This window comes from Melospiza melodia, chromosome 2 (assembly GCF_035770615.1).
Source record: "Melospiza melodia melodia isolate bMelMel2 chromosome 2, bMelMel2.pri, whole genome shotgun sequence".
In the NCBI taxonomy this organism is placed as follows: domain Eukaryota; kingdom Metazoa; phylum Chordata; class Aves; order Passeriformes; family Passerellidae; genus Melospiza; species Melospiza melodia.
The window spans coordinates 126,608,941-126,624,061 of NC_086195.1; the positions used below are offsets into that span (position 1 = coordinate 126,608,941).

Consider the following 15,121-nt stretch of genomic DNA (forward strand, 5'->3'; position numbering starts at 1 on the left):
TTCCCACTCCTGTGAGTTATGGGTCATTTGCTCATTAACAAAGTGACTAATCCAGTATGGAAGAGAATGTCTACTGAAAATAAATTACATTATACTACTGACTGCTGTGATGGATTCTTTATATGCTCTTTGTGTTATCGTTCAGAGGAGCCCTTTTACCCAACCCTTGGTGTTGCTGCCATGTTGTAAGGAATTTTATCAGAGCAAACAGGAGTCTTCATGAGGCAAGAAACAATAGAACAAGCAGGAAATAAATAATAACCAGATAACCAGGAAACAGCAGTAATACAATAGATGTTCGGTCATTAGTTTAAACTGTCACATTTGTCCTGAAATGATCAGAACAACCACAGTGGAGCTGCAATAGTGAAGTTTATGATAAATCCACGCTTGTGCATTTCGAAGGACACTTCAGGAGAGTTAGAGGAATAAATGAGGATATCAAGGGCTAAAGTTGTTGAAGGTAGGCGAGCTGGGAAACACCTCCAAGCATTTAAATGCTGTAACATTTTAGAAGCACTTACCTCTGAAAAGAAACATTGTTTTTCTTACCCACCATTTATGATGACCTAACACTAATAGGGTAAACTAGATGGATGATTAATCACCATGGGGTTTCCTTTCCCCACAGGTTTTCTTCCCAGATGGAGTTTAATGAAGCAAGCCTGCTCAGCCATTTCAGTCCATGTAAGTGGCAAAAGATACTTTCAACACATTGAAAGTTCTTTCTGCCACTGTCTAATCACTGACAAAGTTTTATAGATTATAAATTGTTAACCAAGCTACATTGATCCTGGATATTCAATTTCATAATATTTATGCAAACATCATAAATTCTGAAAACCAGGGTCATTATGACAAGATTTTTTTTTATAATTTAACCTGTTCAGTGCATACAGGATGAAGAAAAATGATGGGTAGATTCAAGTTTGCTTTATTGCCTATTGATGCTTACCAAGACAAAAGGATTCTGCACTATATTTGTAGCATTCTGACTGCTTTTTCCACTTTGATTTCTCTCTTGCACCTCTTTTTCTGGAGATACTTAAAAGGAACTCTACCAGTCTGTAAGTAAAGCAACATTTAACAGTGAGCAGCAAAGTTCTCGCTTATTTGAAGCTCTCAGAGTCAAAGCTAAGTTTAATACAACCTAATCTGAGTCATCACCAAAAAAATACAATCATTTCTTTTCCCCCTGTACATGTTGCAGTACAAAACAGAACGAGATCTGAGTTTTTAGTTGTCGTTGTTCATGACCCTCTTTGGTAAGATTTTCTGTATTTCTATTTATGTGCTTAACAACTGGAACAAGCTCTGTTTATTAGTGCATAAAAAGTCCTCCTTCATCACTTTCTTCCAAGTTACACAGAAGCCTTGATCAGTGAAGATATGAGATTGTTTTCCTGACATTTATTGAATAACTGTTATTTAAATCTTTTCCTTGTTCAATTAATTTGTCATACATTGTATTTTATTATAGATTAATTTTTCACCTGCTATTTACATTAAAATTTCTATGCTGTGTTGCTAGAAATAAGGCAATGAGTGTATACAGGTAAAATTGAGATTCACCAAAAAAATAAAAAGACTGGAAATATACCAGAAAATGCAAATATTTGTGTTGCTATCAAATTACATTTATTTGTAAGAAATATTAAAAGTTAAAAGTATTGCCATAAAAAGTAACCTTGAGCATTTCTGTTCAAGCATTTCTAATTCTTTCCAAGTTAATCTGGTCTCACAGGAAAAGAATGATGTAGCAAAAATAACCTTTCTCAGCCTAGTGGCAAGAGGCACGGTGGTGTAAAAGCCCTTGAACCACAGCCCACAGAAGTCATTACACAGTGACATCACTCAGGGTTGGATCAAGGCTTGAGCAAAAGATATTTGGAATTTTAAGCAGATGTGAGACCAGAATCAAGTTCAATCTATAGATATCAATTGCACTGAAATGTGTTTCTCTGTTTTAGTAGAATCAGAGGACAATTCTATCAGTCTGCATCAGTACCTGCAAAACAAGTTGCTTTTCCAAAGAAATCTGAGTAGCAGACAATTTGCTCCCCAAAACTATTTCCTTTCACATTTTCATTAAAGGTATAATTCAATTTAGGAAAATAAAATAAATAAATACCCCAGACAGGTTTTTAGTGTTGTTTTTATAGTTCAGAATTCTACTCTGAAAAATTAAGTAGGAAAACCACAATGCTATATATGCAAATAGAATTAAAATGCCTGAAGATTTGCTTTTCCATGGTGGAGACATTACAGAATAACTGACAGGAACTTAAATTTCATCATTATCATGCATTTGTAGAGTTTCTTCAAAAGTTACCTTGATAGCTAATTTGAGATTGCTGACTTAGATCACAATGCAGTAATTAGCCAAAGTTAAAATTAAAGTAAAATTTGAAAGAAAATTAATCAAGTAATACAATACATGGTGTAGTACTTTTTCCATGGGCAACTCAACTGATAATCTTACAGCTCATGAATTATCAGGGAAGACATATGCTTTGATCGTACAACTTTGTTACAAAACTCTCTTTGAATTAAGGTGGCAATGCAATAGGTGCTATCTTACTGAAAATACTCCATGTGGGTTTTTATACTATTTTGAAGAGGTATTTTACATCGATTTTTATTGTGGCAATAAAAACAGTAAAATTTTGAGGACTGCAGGATGTCTTGTAGTTCTCTACTGCTTTGGAGGAATGTGATTAGTTATAGATCACTCACACATGTCTTACAGTAAAATAATTCTTTGAAAGGCTAGAACAAATCCTGAATAAAAATAGTTAATGCAAACATTTTAAAGTAATTCTGTTCCTTATCTGACCATGAGGTGAAATGAAACAGAAGGAGGAAAAGAAGAACTTGTATTTCAGCAGAAAGGGGTTCTTGTTGGCATCTCTGCTCTCCAGTAATTTTTAATCTCATAACACAGAGTTTTGATGATTTTTCATGACAGAGAGTTGCTTGGCTATCTTTTCTATATAGTTTTATACTGAAACTGGAATAAGAAAAATAAGACAAAGCAAAACCTAAACTCTGTATGCTCCATTTGCTGAACACATGGTTTTCTCCCTCCAGTGTGTGTGTGTCCCAGGTAGCATTACACTGGGCAGGATGATGATAAACATGAAAAAATACAGTCGGTGCACGAGCAGAGATCTCTGTGGCTGAATGTACCAGGACTAGGGCTGGTACACGGATGGGGCAGAAGTTCCAGCTTCTCAAGGGAGGAGCTGATCTTGTTTCCAATTAGTTCCCCTGCCCAGTGTTGGGCCACTGGGAAAGGAGTTTGTCCCTGCTTATCTGAGCACCCTGCCTGAAGGGCAGAGCTGGGACCATTTCCCTCCCAGCAGAGCCAAGGTCATTAAGCTGGAGTGATGGGAGCTGGTTTGGTTCCATGAAGGGACAAAAAGCCTGAGTGGAGGTGGGTAACCCACCTTTGGGCTGATACCCTGGCTGCTGAGAAGGGGTAAGGTCCAGCTGGTAGCACGAGATTAGAACAGGGCTCTTGTAGAGAAGGGCATGTCTGAGCCCAGAGTGTTGGCATGACCTTGTGGGCCCCTGTTTCCCACCCTTGGTCTGCACCCTGAGGACATCATCCATCTCACCATCAGCTGGGAATTGTGGTGGCCACAGCCTCTACATAGCCCCATGGCAGCACCTACATGGAAGGTGTGACCAGAAGCTGCTCCTCTTTGGAGTTCCTCCTTTACAAGATTTTTCTGGAAGAGCTTTGGCAGAGAGCCAGATGAAGATGAAGATGCCTCACTAACAGGAACAGGGCATTTGGCCCCTGCTGTCCTCTGTGTAGGCACTGGCTGCAAAACATTGCTTTTCCTCTGGGTTTCTGCGTTCAGGTCAGTGAGTGACTTATCCAGACCTGAAGCATGTCCAACACTTCCTAGAACATAGGTTTGGGGGGATCCAGTTGTCTAAGAGGAAAAGTTTTGAGGTGCTAAGTGAACAAATACCTGGCAGAGAAGGGTGCTTACAGAGCATACCATCTCTACTGAAATATCTGTATGAGGCAGATAGCAGTCTGAATTCTTGCATTACTCATTTGACCACAGGACTGATGTAGTTGAAAACAGGCTTTCTTTTAACATAGTAGTTATCCTTGGAAAATTCTCTCTGGTGAGGGGAAAGATCTTCCAGCTAGAAGATGAAACATTACCTGCACATTAGGTTATTTTCCCCATTCACTTCCATCTCTCTTTGGTTTTGTTACTCTCATCTTTTTCTTCTTATCCACCACTGCATTCTGAAAAGGCCAACTTTAATTTTGGGAAGCCAAACAAATCACAGTGAATAATTATTTTGTTCTAAAATAATTCCATCCTTTTCTTCCTTTGTAATTTATGTGATGTTGCTACAGAATGCATTAACCAAGCTAAAGGGAAAGAGCCAGTTTAAGGGGTAGGAAAGAAGAACTGAATTATTCTTGGTCCTGCAAAGAATGCATTTAAGAGTTTCTTATCCCAGCTCTCTCAGACCAATGAAACTTTCTTCTCTGCTCCTGCATGAGCACTGAACAGTCGGCACTGAAGGGTGACCACTCTCAGGTGTGACTGCTGTGTCTGTGCCGTGGGCAGTGTCAGGGGCTGGGCGGGATCCATCTCTGTAGGCTCACTGGAGTAGGGCTATCCTTGGAGAAGCAGCTTTGGATTCACTGACTCCTTCGAGATAAGAGATTGGGAAGGGGAAACACAACCCTCAGCGTTTTTAGGTATCGATGGCACAGACTTTTGCTCCTTGAGCACAGGCTCCTGACATGAGGGTGGAAGAGAGGGGAGTTTCCTCTGCTCACCACATGGTGATCACAAATGTCACCTACAGACAAAAGAAAACGAAAAGAAACAATAAGTGAAACACGGGCAATGATTTAGTCTCTTGAAAATGCACATTAATCATCTAATAGCCCTCAGCTTTACTGAACTGAAAGTTCGTTTCTCATGGCAGAGTTAACTTTGGGACCTGCGCCGGGAGGCGAAGCTGGAGCAGGGCTGGCAGCAATATTCAGGAGCGGCAACTGCATGAGTGTATTGAGAAGCAGAGTATTCACAAAAACTCCTAACGGACCCATAAATACCCAGCTTAGCTGCTGGTTTAATCACTCGCAAAGACATTGCCTGACTCTTTTAAAGCCGCGAATATCTGAAGTTTTGGAAGCGATTGTGAATAAATACTTCACTGCCTGCTCACAGAGACGTTTCCCCGGCGTTAGCTCATTAGAGTGCCTGAAAGAGACCCGACAGAAAATAAGTTAAATGCAACTTAAATCATCACCCCATTCGACGCTAAAAGCAACACGAAAGGCGAGGCGTTCACTAAAAGGTTGCAAAAGGAGTCAGCTGCACCGCAGTTGGGAGGGGAGGGAGCGGGATTGCGGGATGGGAGCGGCCAGCGTGGCTGGGATCCCAGTCCCCAGTTGTGGTGGTACTTTTTTTGCTTTTTTTTCCTCCACACGATTTTTTTTTTTTTTTTTTTTTTTTTTGGTGACTTCGAAAGATGTCACGGCGAAGTGAAATCTTTGTGGAGGGCTGATCATGCATTCAGACTGTAGTGTTTTCAAAATGTGATGTTTTGCAATGATGACATTAGAGTAGCAACCAAGGGTCCGAGACAGCAACGCCTGCTGCAGCTGGGCTTCGCTTTGAAATGCCCAGGACAATGGGGGCCACTGTTCTTCATCGCTTCGCCTTTCCATTCCATTTGCATAGTCTGTTCTGCCTGATTGACCAGCTTGGGCTGTCCAAGGGACCAGCATTGTTCACAGATCACTTCAAGATGGCACAGATGACAAGATTCAGGTGAGAGATGAAGTGGGATGATTCTCAAATGCCATAAGAAAAAGCTACCCTGGGAACTTTTAGCTCAAGTGAAATAATTCAAGAATTTAAGCAGTTAATTTTGTTTTCAAGAAAACGATCATATTTGGAACTACTGCGCCGTCATGACACACAAATAAATAATAGGAGGTTTGTGTGTTTCGCTGAGGTGTTTTGATTTGTTTGTGTTTGGTTGTGTTGGGGGAAATTTTTTTTTTCTCTTTTGTTTTTTTGGTCGGGTAGTTTGCTTTTTTTTTTTTTTTTGTCTTTTTCATCCCAGATCTCACCTTCCTCAGGCTAGGACGCGAGCCATGCCACTGGAAATCTTCGTGAATAAAAGTTTGCTTACAAAAATAAAAAAAGAAATCTTAAGTCGAATATAAATAAAGCTCATCATAGAGGCGAGTTTTTAAATTCTTTGATGCCTGCTCCGTAACTAAACGCCAGTTTAGGATTGCTCAGTTGATGTTCATGGAGCCCTTTGGAGGTGGAAAGCCGTGGGGCAGGAGGCGAGCGCTGCAGCCAGCCCTGCGGCGGGACGGCGGCCCCAGCCCGGGCCGCGGGCGGGCACCAGGGCAGGCTGCGGGACGCCTCGCTCTTCCCCAACAAGTTGCAAACTCTCTGCTGGCACAGATTCACCACTGAAATGTCATGGTTTCGGCTGCTTTTTCGCTTTTTATTTTTCCTTTCCCCCCCCATACTCAGGCTCTCAAGTAAACACACACACACACACGGTAGCGCCCCTAAAATGAGTTTCATCTGACACCGATGTTTTGACTTCATCTCAAAAAGACAAAATCTTTGTCGTACAAGTATGTTTTCCCTGGAGGGGTTTCTAACACAATTTGCTATAATTTCTTTACACCTAACGGAACTGATGGGATCTGAGCAGTAAAACATATTCCCACAGTAGTTTCGCTCTCTCGCACTCTCCGTTACCCTCCTGGGGTTCAGCTCACTCTCTAGCATAAATATTGCCAATAATTGTGCTAATACGGTGATTCTCGGAAGGCAGCAGAACTCTCTTCTCCTCGTGTATCAGACCTAAAGACTGATGCGACTCCTGCTTAATCTCTGGGTGTATTCTCTCCTAGCCGCTCGTCTTTCCCCTGCAGAGACTAATACACTTAATTACATGATTTACAAGAATTGCCAACAAGGTCCCAGGGGCCGCTAAGGACCGACCGCCGCCCGACGAGCGGCGCGTTAAGGTGCGTGTCTGACTGCCGCACGGCACCTCGAAGGGAACCCGCCTTCAGCGGGACTCGGCTCTTCACAATTATCCAAAATTTCAGGCCCTTCTTCCCTGCTTTACATACCCCCCTTTCATGTCGTGTTCCGGTCCCAGGTTGGTTTGAGGGGTGCCGTGGTCCCCGCTCCCCCTCCTCCCGAGAAGGTGGCTAAAAGCTGCGGAGGAAACTTAAGTGGCTCTGGAGTTTGTTTAATTTCCCTCCAGTGTTTACTGATAATTCGAGAGACGCTTATCTCGGGGAATATAACGATTAATACAACCGCAGGTTTCCAGATAAGTGATTGTGATGGAGATTGTTGGCGAGAAAATAGACAATTATCCGCTGTTAGCTTTACATAAAGATCGCATTAACTTGAATTAGTTATCAGACAAAAGAACATCAGAAAGCTGCACCTTTCTGCCAAGGCAACCGCTTGCAGGCGGTGCGCTCCGCACAAGCAAACGCACCGCTGCCTGCCCAGCATCTCCCGGCGTGAAAGGGGCGGCGGGCCGGCCGGGGGGGCCGCGGCACCGGCACGCCGCGCTCCTGCCGACGGAGGCACGGCCGGGCGCCGAGCGGAGCGGGGAGGGCGAGCCCCGGGGCCGGGGGATCGCTTTAATATCAGCTGCCCGGCCCGGCCGCTTTCATTTCCATAGGGCGAAATTAACATGGACGTGGGGCAGGCGCTGGGGCGGGGGCAACGCGCCCGGGGAAGAAGCGGCGTGGCTGATCGCCAAGGAAACCTCGCTGAAAGGGAAGGGTAGAGCATGTGGCTATTAAAACCCCGACACAATAATAACATTAAGGGGAAAAAAAAAATAAAACCATAATGATAACTTGGAGGCAGCTCGCCATTTGCATATGAAACCAGCGGCCAGAAGCGCGGCAGCCCCTTGCCGCATTATGTGCTCGGCGGTCCGAGGTCGTCCCCCCCCCAGCAAGACTGAAAAGCCTTTTGATTATTTCTCCTCTCCCTAGGAAAGGCTGATTCCTCCGTAATTGATAGCGGGGAAGGGCCGTAATTAATTTTTCAGGGAAGTAAAGTGCAGCTTCTTCTCTCGGCTGGAGGGGAAGGGCTGAGAGCGAGGCAAGGGGGCGAGGGAGCGGAGGCGAGAGGAACTCCTTCCGAGAACCCCTAATTAAAAGTAATCACGCTTCACCCTCTCCGGCACCAAGACCCCCCTCGACTCCTCGCCACCCCCTCGCTCGCCGGGGAGGCAGGAAGGGCAGGGACCGTGGGCTGCTTTCACCGAGTCAGAAAGCATTCACCAGGCGTTTGTGTTGCGGGAGGTTTCTGTGGGAATCGGGTGGCTCGAGTAATTGGGAGGGGAGGAGGGTGCACTCCCGGCTGGCTTCTCTCTGGAATTAAAGGCAGTCTTCAAAATAGGGTGTTTGTTAGAGAACTTCTGCTGGGAGGAAACCTGCCATTTCGGATCAGTGCGTTTTCTGTGCTGGGCTTCCAGACAGACCCTGAGCCCCGTGTTCATCTGGGGAAGGGGAGAGGAGCAGGAGGGAGGCTTTTCGTGTGGCATGGGGCAACGGGGGAGAAAACGGCAAGGTGCTTCAGGCGGCAGGCTGAAGCCCAACAGATGCTGGGATACAAATCATTTCGGGGGAGCAGGGGCGCCTCGGGTTCGTGCCCGAGGCAGCCGCGAAGGGAGAGGAGAGGAGAGGGGACGCCAGGTGAAAGGGCTCTGCTCCCACCCGGGACGGAAAGCCCGTCCCCAGCCCTGGGACGTGCCGCTGCCGCCGCTGGGTCCCCGCTGAATGGAGCGGATAATGATCCCCGGTTCCCAAGGCAGGCTTGCTGCTGCCTGGTGAGCCTTGGATTTGTGTGGTCCAAGCCTTTCCCAGCTTGTCCCATTCTGTCACCGGGATAAGGGGCTCCCTCGGCTCGTTTGCACCTGCGTCGCTTTTGGCTCCTTCAGGAATGCGCTGAAGCTTGTAATCAGCTTTGTGAAGCCATTGAGTGCACGGCTGAGTGAAACTTCCAAAGCTCGCAGAAAACTGGCCCGCTGAATAGGAGTCAGCATGGGGCTTCTCTCCAAGCCCCTGGCCTGCCAAATTCCAGCAGAGCCCCTCACAATCAGTCCACACAAGCTTTACTGCTCTCCCCACACTGAGAGAAGCGAGAAAAGAAAAGCTAAAATACCAGTCACCGAGGTTAGCGGTTTGTTCCCAGATTAATGGCAAACGCCTCTCTGCCCGATGCTAACCAATTCATTCGGATGATGTGTGTGTACATATATATATATATATATATATATATATATATATATATATACACACACAAACATATATAAATGTGTATATATGTGTGTGTGTGTGTGTATGTGTGTGTGTATAGATATACGTGCATATGAATATGTATGCAAGCCTATGGCTATAACATTAAAAAGGAGATAGGGAGAGTTATTAATATTTTATGTGACTGCAGAAGTTCTCATGACAGCAAACAGGTAGCAGTCTGTTTTGCTATCCCACAGGGTCACGCTATTCTCGTCTCAGTCTTTTCTGCACCCGTGTGGTTTTGAGACTCTGCATGAGTGTGACTCTCATCTGCAGTCTGATTTTCCATCTGGAGGGATTTAGTACCAAACAAAACTCCGGAGGAGAGAAAAAGGAAATAACGAGCAGGTTAAAAAAAAAATCACCAACGCCACCATCACTAAACCCGCTTCAGAATAACTCAAGAGGAGTTTTCAAGGCTCTGGGGCACTCGCAGGACGGGTTTGCCATGCCCAAGGCTCACGACCACCCCATGGGCCACCCTTGGGGAAGAGGAGATTCTCCACTGCAGCCCGGATCACTTCCCTACTGGGGAAGAGCGTTCAGGAAAGGTCCCACTTGAGGCAATCCCTTCATTTTTAACATCCTTAACACTTGCAACATGTATTCCTTCACTCCTACTCCCACCATCTAATTGCACAGGCAGGAGCGACGCTAAACAGCCCGGGAATACGTAGCACAACTTCATGATACCTTTCATCTGGGTTCTGTATGGGGCTGAAGATTCACATTTATTAGGGGAAAAAATTACTCGAGTTATAGAAACCCATTCCTTTCTAAAGCAAGTTCTGTCACTGTAATAAACTCTGTGAAATGTTCTTAAATCTGAAAGTGTAAGATAAGTGCACTGTGACATCAAGTCTATGAGTATAGATCAGCAGAGCAAGGCTTTGTCTTCTGGTCTTGGGACTTTTAATTCCATTTATGTGCTTCCTCTTCTACATGTATCTAAAACAATGAAAACAACATTATGACAACGTTAATATTTTTTGCAAGCCCTCCTCTTGGGCTAGCAAAAGGGGGGAAATTGAGACTTCCAACATTTCCAGAGATGATGTCTCCTGAAGATTTTAGCCATGCCTCTGAATTACGTCATGGAAATCATGTTTTCTTGTCATCCACATTAAAATAGCCGTGGCAGAAGGGGCAGAACTAGCTCCACTAGAGCTGGTAGATGTTTCTTGCGAGTTCAGCAGGATTCTGTCTCGCTTTGCTGTCATGCTTTTGGCGTCTTCTCCATTACCGCAATTTTCCGGAATGTCCCAGAAACTGATGACAGCAGTAGGTGTTTTTGCCATTGCTTTCTGACGAGTTTGTAGGGCTCATTGGACAGTCTCTTGCACAGTGGGTGAATAGTTTAGCAGCATCAACCCTCTGTATTCTGGCTCCCAAGTCTCTCTAAGGATAAGGTAACCTCTGATGTAAAGAGTTAGGTAGCAAAAGCACACAGGACCATGTCTTGATGTTGAGGTCCTGACCCTTGGAACTGCTGCTGCACAAAAACTTCTACACGCGGCCACAAGCGGTTTAAAGCCACATCTCTTTCTGTCTGTAAAGTTTCTTTTCTTTTTGGAAGTTTGATGTGCTATTTTCGACCGTGTTGCTCCTTCCAACCATTCTCAGTGACAAGTCATGAGGATATGCAGTAATTCAGAAATTAGTGAAATTTTATTCTTGGTGGGGGCGTTGGATTAAGAGGCTGGGAGAGTGTGAAACAAGTCAACGTGTAATTGTATGATAAGGCTCTCACGAGGAATTTATTGGCCAAGTTGCTATTTCTATTCCTTCCTAATCTCGTTTAGCACATTCATTCTCTGCAATCTGTCTCCATAATCTTCTGTGACAGAATGGCAGCCAATAGAAGCATGCATGTTTGGAGAGAAGAGAAAATATGCAGAGGCGTGATAAACTGATGCTAATTATCCATATTTAGGACACCGAGTGCAGAAGATCAAGGTTTACAAATAACAAACCAGAGCCAATGATGATGGCTTCCTAGTGTGGAATATATTGGAGGGGACAAGATAAGGGTTTCACATGCAGAAGAGATTTATTGGTCAAAGGGTTCACCTTCCACTTTTCCACTTTTATATAGCAGTAAATTATTTGGGCTAAATTCACCAGAACATTACTCTTTTATTTGGCAATGTGCCATGACTTGCTCTTTCTTTGTGTCCTTTCAATGCAAATCCTTGTAGTGTAACATCAGTTGATAAGAAACAAATAATTGAAGTAATAGGTAATTCCCTTTAAATTGTGCATATAGGACAGTAAGGTAATCATCTAATGTAGAATGAGACCGGAGTATAGAGCAGATAACTGAAAGTGAAACAATATCCATCTCGGCTATTAAATTACATTTATGCTGGAGAAAAATAACCTGCAGAAGACTTGTAGGCTGAAGAAGAGACAACACTAGTCTAGTCACCCTTAGGCCATTTTCCTACAGACTTCTCAAATTTATTTAATTTTAAAAGACAGCTTACCACCATTTTCCTCGCTTCCCCTTTCTCTCTCATTTCTTTTTTCTTTTATTTTTTTCTCGAAAGCTAACATTTAAATTAGTGACTCTGCATTCCCCTTTTAAACAAGTGTTGGCTCTGAGAAACAGTAAGGGAATTCAGTTTGGCAGTATCTGTGTAGTATGGTTGAGGGTCAGTGGAGTGATCTTAGCAGTCTGCAGTAATTGTGTTGTAAAGATTCCAAAATGAGAATAATATTTGTTGAGTTTATTTATATTTACAAGTTCAGAAAGTATTCTGTACAGTGGCAAAATTCAAAATGTTGTTTCTGTTAGCACCTTATTGTCAGGTGGAGGTAAACTGTTCTTTAAGAAATTCACTCTTGAATTGTGTGTCAGCACTCCTGGCTTCTCGAATGGTATTTTTCCTGTGTTGGTGGTACGAGGATACTCTGCAAAATACAGAACCCCGCTGTCAGAGCAGAAAATACAAAGGCCCTTCCATTAGGAACACTCTTTAAACTATCTCTTCTTTGATATCTGAAAAGATATTTCTTCTGTGACTACTCGTTTCAGAGGAGAAAATTTTCTGACTTTTTGTTTTACTGCTGAATGACTGTGGATATATTTCTCCTCCCCTCTGAGGTATTCCTTTAAATTGGTTTGTATTTTGTATTTTGTGTTTTGTGGAGGGGCAAAAACACTGCAGTACCAAGCTGAACATTTTCACAGGTTTCCTAAAACTATTTCTAAGGGCAGTCACGCTTTTTCAAATTCCCATAAGTAGCTGACTTCCCACAAAATGACCTGAAACACATCGTTAGGGAAGGAAGGCAGGCGAGCAGACAGAGTCTATGACAAAAGTCATAGAAGTTGCCATTTGGTCACTAGCGGACAAAAATGAAGGGCATAGGGAGTGGAGCAAGGATGTGCAGCGCGACAGCTCGGGGACAAGCCCGGCTCTGGGGCTGTCCCCGCAGTCGGTGCCGGCCCATGAGACGCTCCCGGGCTCTCTGGACAGGGAACGCCCGGGTCCCCCGCTAAATTTCACCTGGGCCAGTCCCGCCTGTCCCGCTCGGGGAGCGCAGAGCGGAGCCCTCGCAGCCCGGGGCCCGCGGGTTCCCGAGTCAGGTGAGCCTTTGTCCCGCGTCCCCTCTGCAGGGACAGGAGGCGTTTATCTCCCCGGCAACGCCGCAGCCCGGCCCGGAGCCGCTCCCCGGGGACCTGGGGCTCCCCGCTCGCATCCCGGCTGCCACCCCCCGCCTCCCGCCGTCCCACAGCCCGCCTGCCCCCGCAGGAACGGGGAACGCCGCTGCCCACGGGAATGCGGGCCCGGGGAGCCCCGAGCCGCTCAGCCCCGGTGCCCCCCGGCCCGCGGGACCGCTCTCTCCGCCTTCTGTAACAAACTGAGCGGTGCTACCGGGGTGGGGTGAGGGGGGATGTGCGGGGATAGCGGGTCCTGGCCTTCATTAAATGACTTTTGGCAACTGGCTTGTCTAATCGGGGGGATTTTGGCAGTAACGGGCTAAAATCCAGCCCGGTTTAGATCTGCAGCCCCTTTGGCTGGAGGCAGAGCGACAGGAAGCTCTGCTGCAGCTGCCTCCGACCCTCCTTTCCGTACGATCTTTCTCTCCCTGCTCGTAGGGAAAAGGCAGACGTCTTCCACCGCAAACTCTCAGAGTGTTGTTGAAATTAGCATTTCAGAGTTCCGTTTGCCGTCTCCAGAGACTCTGGAAATCCCTGCAAGCCTGGTGCTCTCGCTGAGCGAGGCGTGCGCACCGGCGGAGGGAATGCCGAAGTTTCCCTTTCAAGGGTTTTGCGGCTGCGCTTACTATTTGATGCTCATTGAGGGAAAGAGCTCTGTTCCAGATGTTGTCCAACTCTTTCACAGAATAGAAACTGAGCTTCGTTAATACTTTTTCTGCCCGTTTTTCATTTTTTAGAAATTATTATGCTGTGTACCACAAAAGACAAACACGATCCTCTGTGAATTTTAGCTCTGATTTTCTTCATACTTCCACTCAAATTTCATGCCTGTAGCGAGTCCTCTTCCTGTTAGGCAATGAGGATGTTACAATAAAACTAGCAGGTGTGACACCTCGGTTCGACGGTACCTGGACCTGGTGTGCAGCCATGTAAGCTCCCCGTGTAAGCTGCATTCTGCAGCAAACCTCCGGAAACTATGATGGGATGCTCCCAAGGACATGACGTCATTGCATATATTTGTGAAGCAGACACAATTTTTATTACAGATTTCTTCTTTTTTAATCTGTCTCCTTGTTAAAGGAGATCAACAAGAATACCCCGAGGAGCGGAGACCGTGTTTTAAACAACGGGCTCCGAGTTCGTCCACTTTCAATAGGCTTACCTTTCAAACGCAGTATTTTCTCTTACTGAACATCTAAGGCTCCCCTAAGACAGATGATAAATCCAGACGTCTAAATAGGAACACTTAACCATGAAAACATGAACACATCGTTTAGACATTATGAAACATATAAAACATGCCTGAGACGCACAGACACATCCAGTTTATCTACCTGAAACTACCCACTGAACAGCAAAGCTACATAGCATGCTTCTACCAAATTGTACAGAACTGGGCTCCTTTGGTCACGCAAGGATGCCTTTTGCAATAACGCCACTTCATTGCTTTCCTGTTCTTAAATGTGTGGATTTATGGCACATTCATCATGATCAGCTTGTCCCACTTATCTAGTCAGTTTTGGTCTGTGACCCCTAAAACTGAGGTGCTGCTATATTTGGGAAAATCAGGCAGAACTTTTCCCTGCATCTGCTTAGTTAAAACAAAACAAATAGGAGATTATTTGTTGTCACCCAAACTTAGTCTGCTAAAGGGACATTTTGGTTGGAGGCATAGCAGAAACTTCCTCAACCTTGCTAGAAAGTTAGAAACTGAGAGGAAGAAGAACGGAGGAAGCACTTCTGGATGGAGAAATGCATGTTCTACTCTCATTATCTCGTTCTCGACTGTTCCATAAGACACGTGAGTAATTATTTGGCACGAGAGCACAGAAATTTCCCGTTTGGAGAACGCAATCCATGTCCGTATCCCTCTTCACTCTTATGGCTGTCCAAAACCCTGCGGAGGAGTTTTTTTAGGCTAAACTCCATGCTTCCCTTATTCGTACTCTGTCCTAACACAGGTAGGCTTGAGCTCACCTACAACTGTGTATTTTAAAAGACGTTTTCCACTTAGTTTTCCTTTTTATGGTTCTTCAAGGTAGAAAATGCACGTGTTCACAGTGACTCGACTGCACAACATCTTGGGGTTTGCA

General features: G+C 44.9%; 1 long non-coding RNA gene across 1 annotated transcript in view; it reads right to left on the reverse strand.

Annotated features, from left to right (window-relative positions):
* Positions 1 to 1,619: 1,619 nt before the first annotated feature.
* Positions 1,620 to 15,121, reverse strand: part of LOC134415244 (uncharacterized) — a 31,976-nt gene continuing 18,474 nt past the window's right edge. Inside the window, exon 2 of the long non-coding RNA XR_010026977.1 lies at positions 1,620 to 4,842. This is a non-coding gene — a long non-coding RNA (uncharacterized LOC134415244). The remainder of the gene's footprint in view (positions 4,843 to 15,121) is intronic.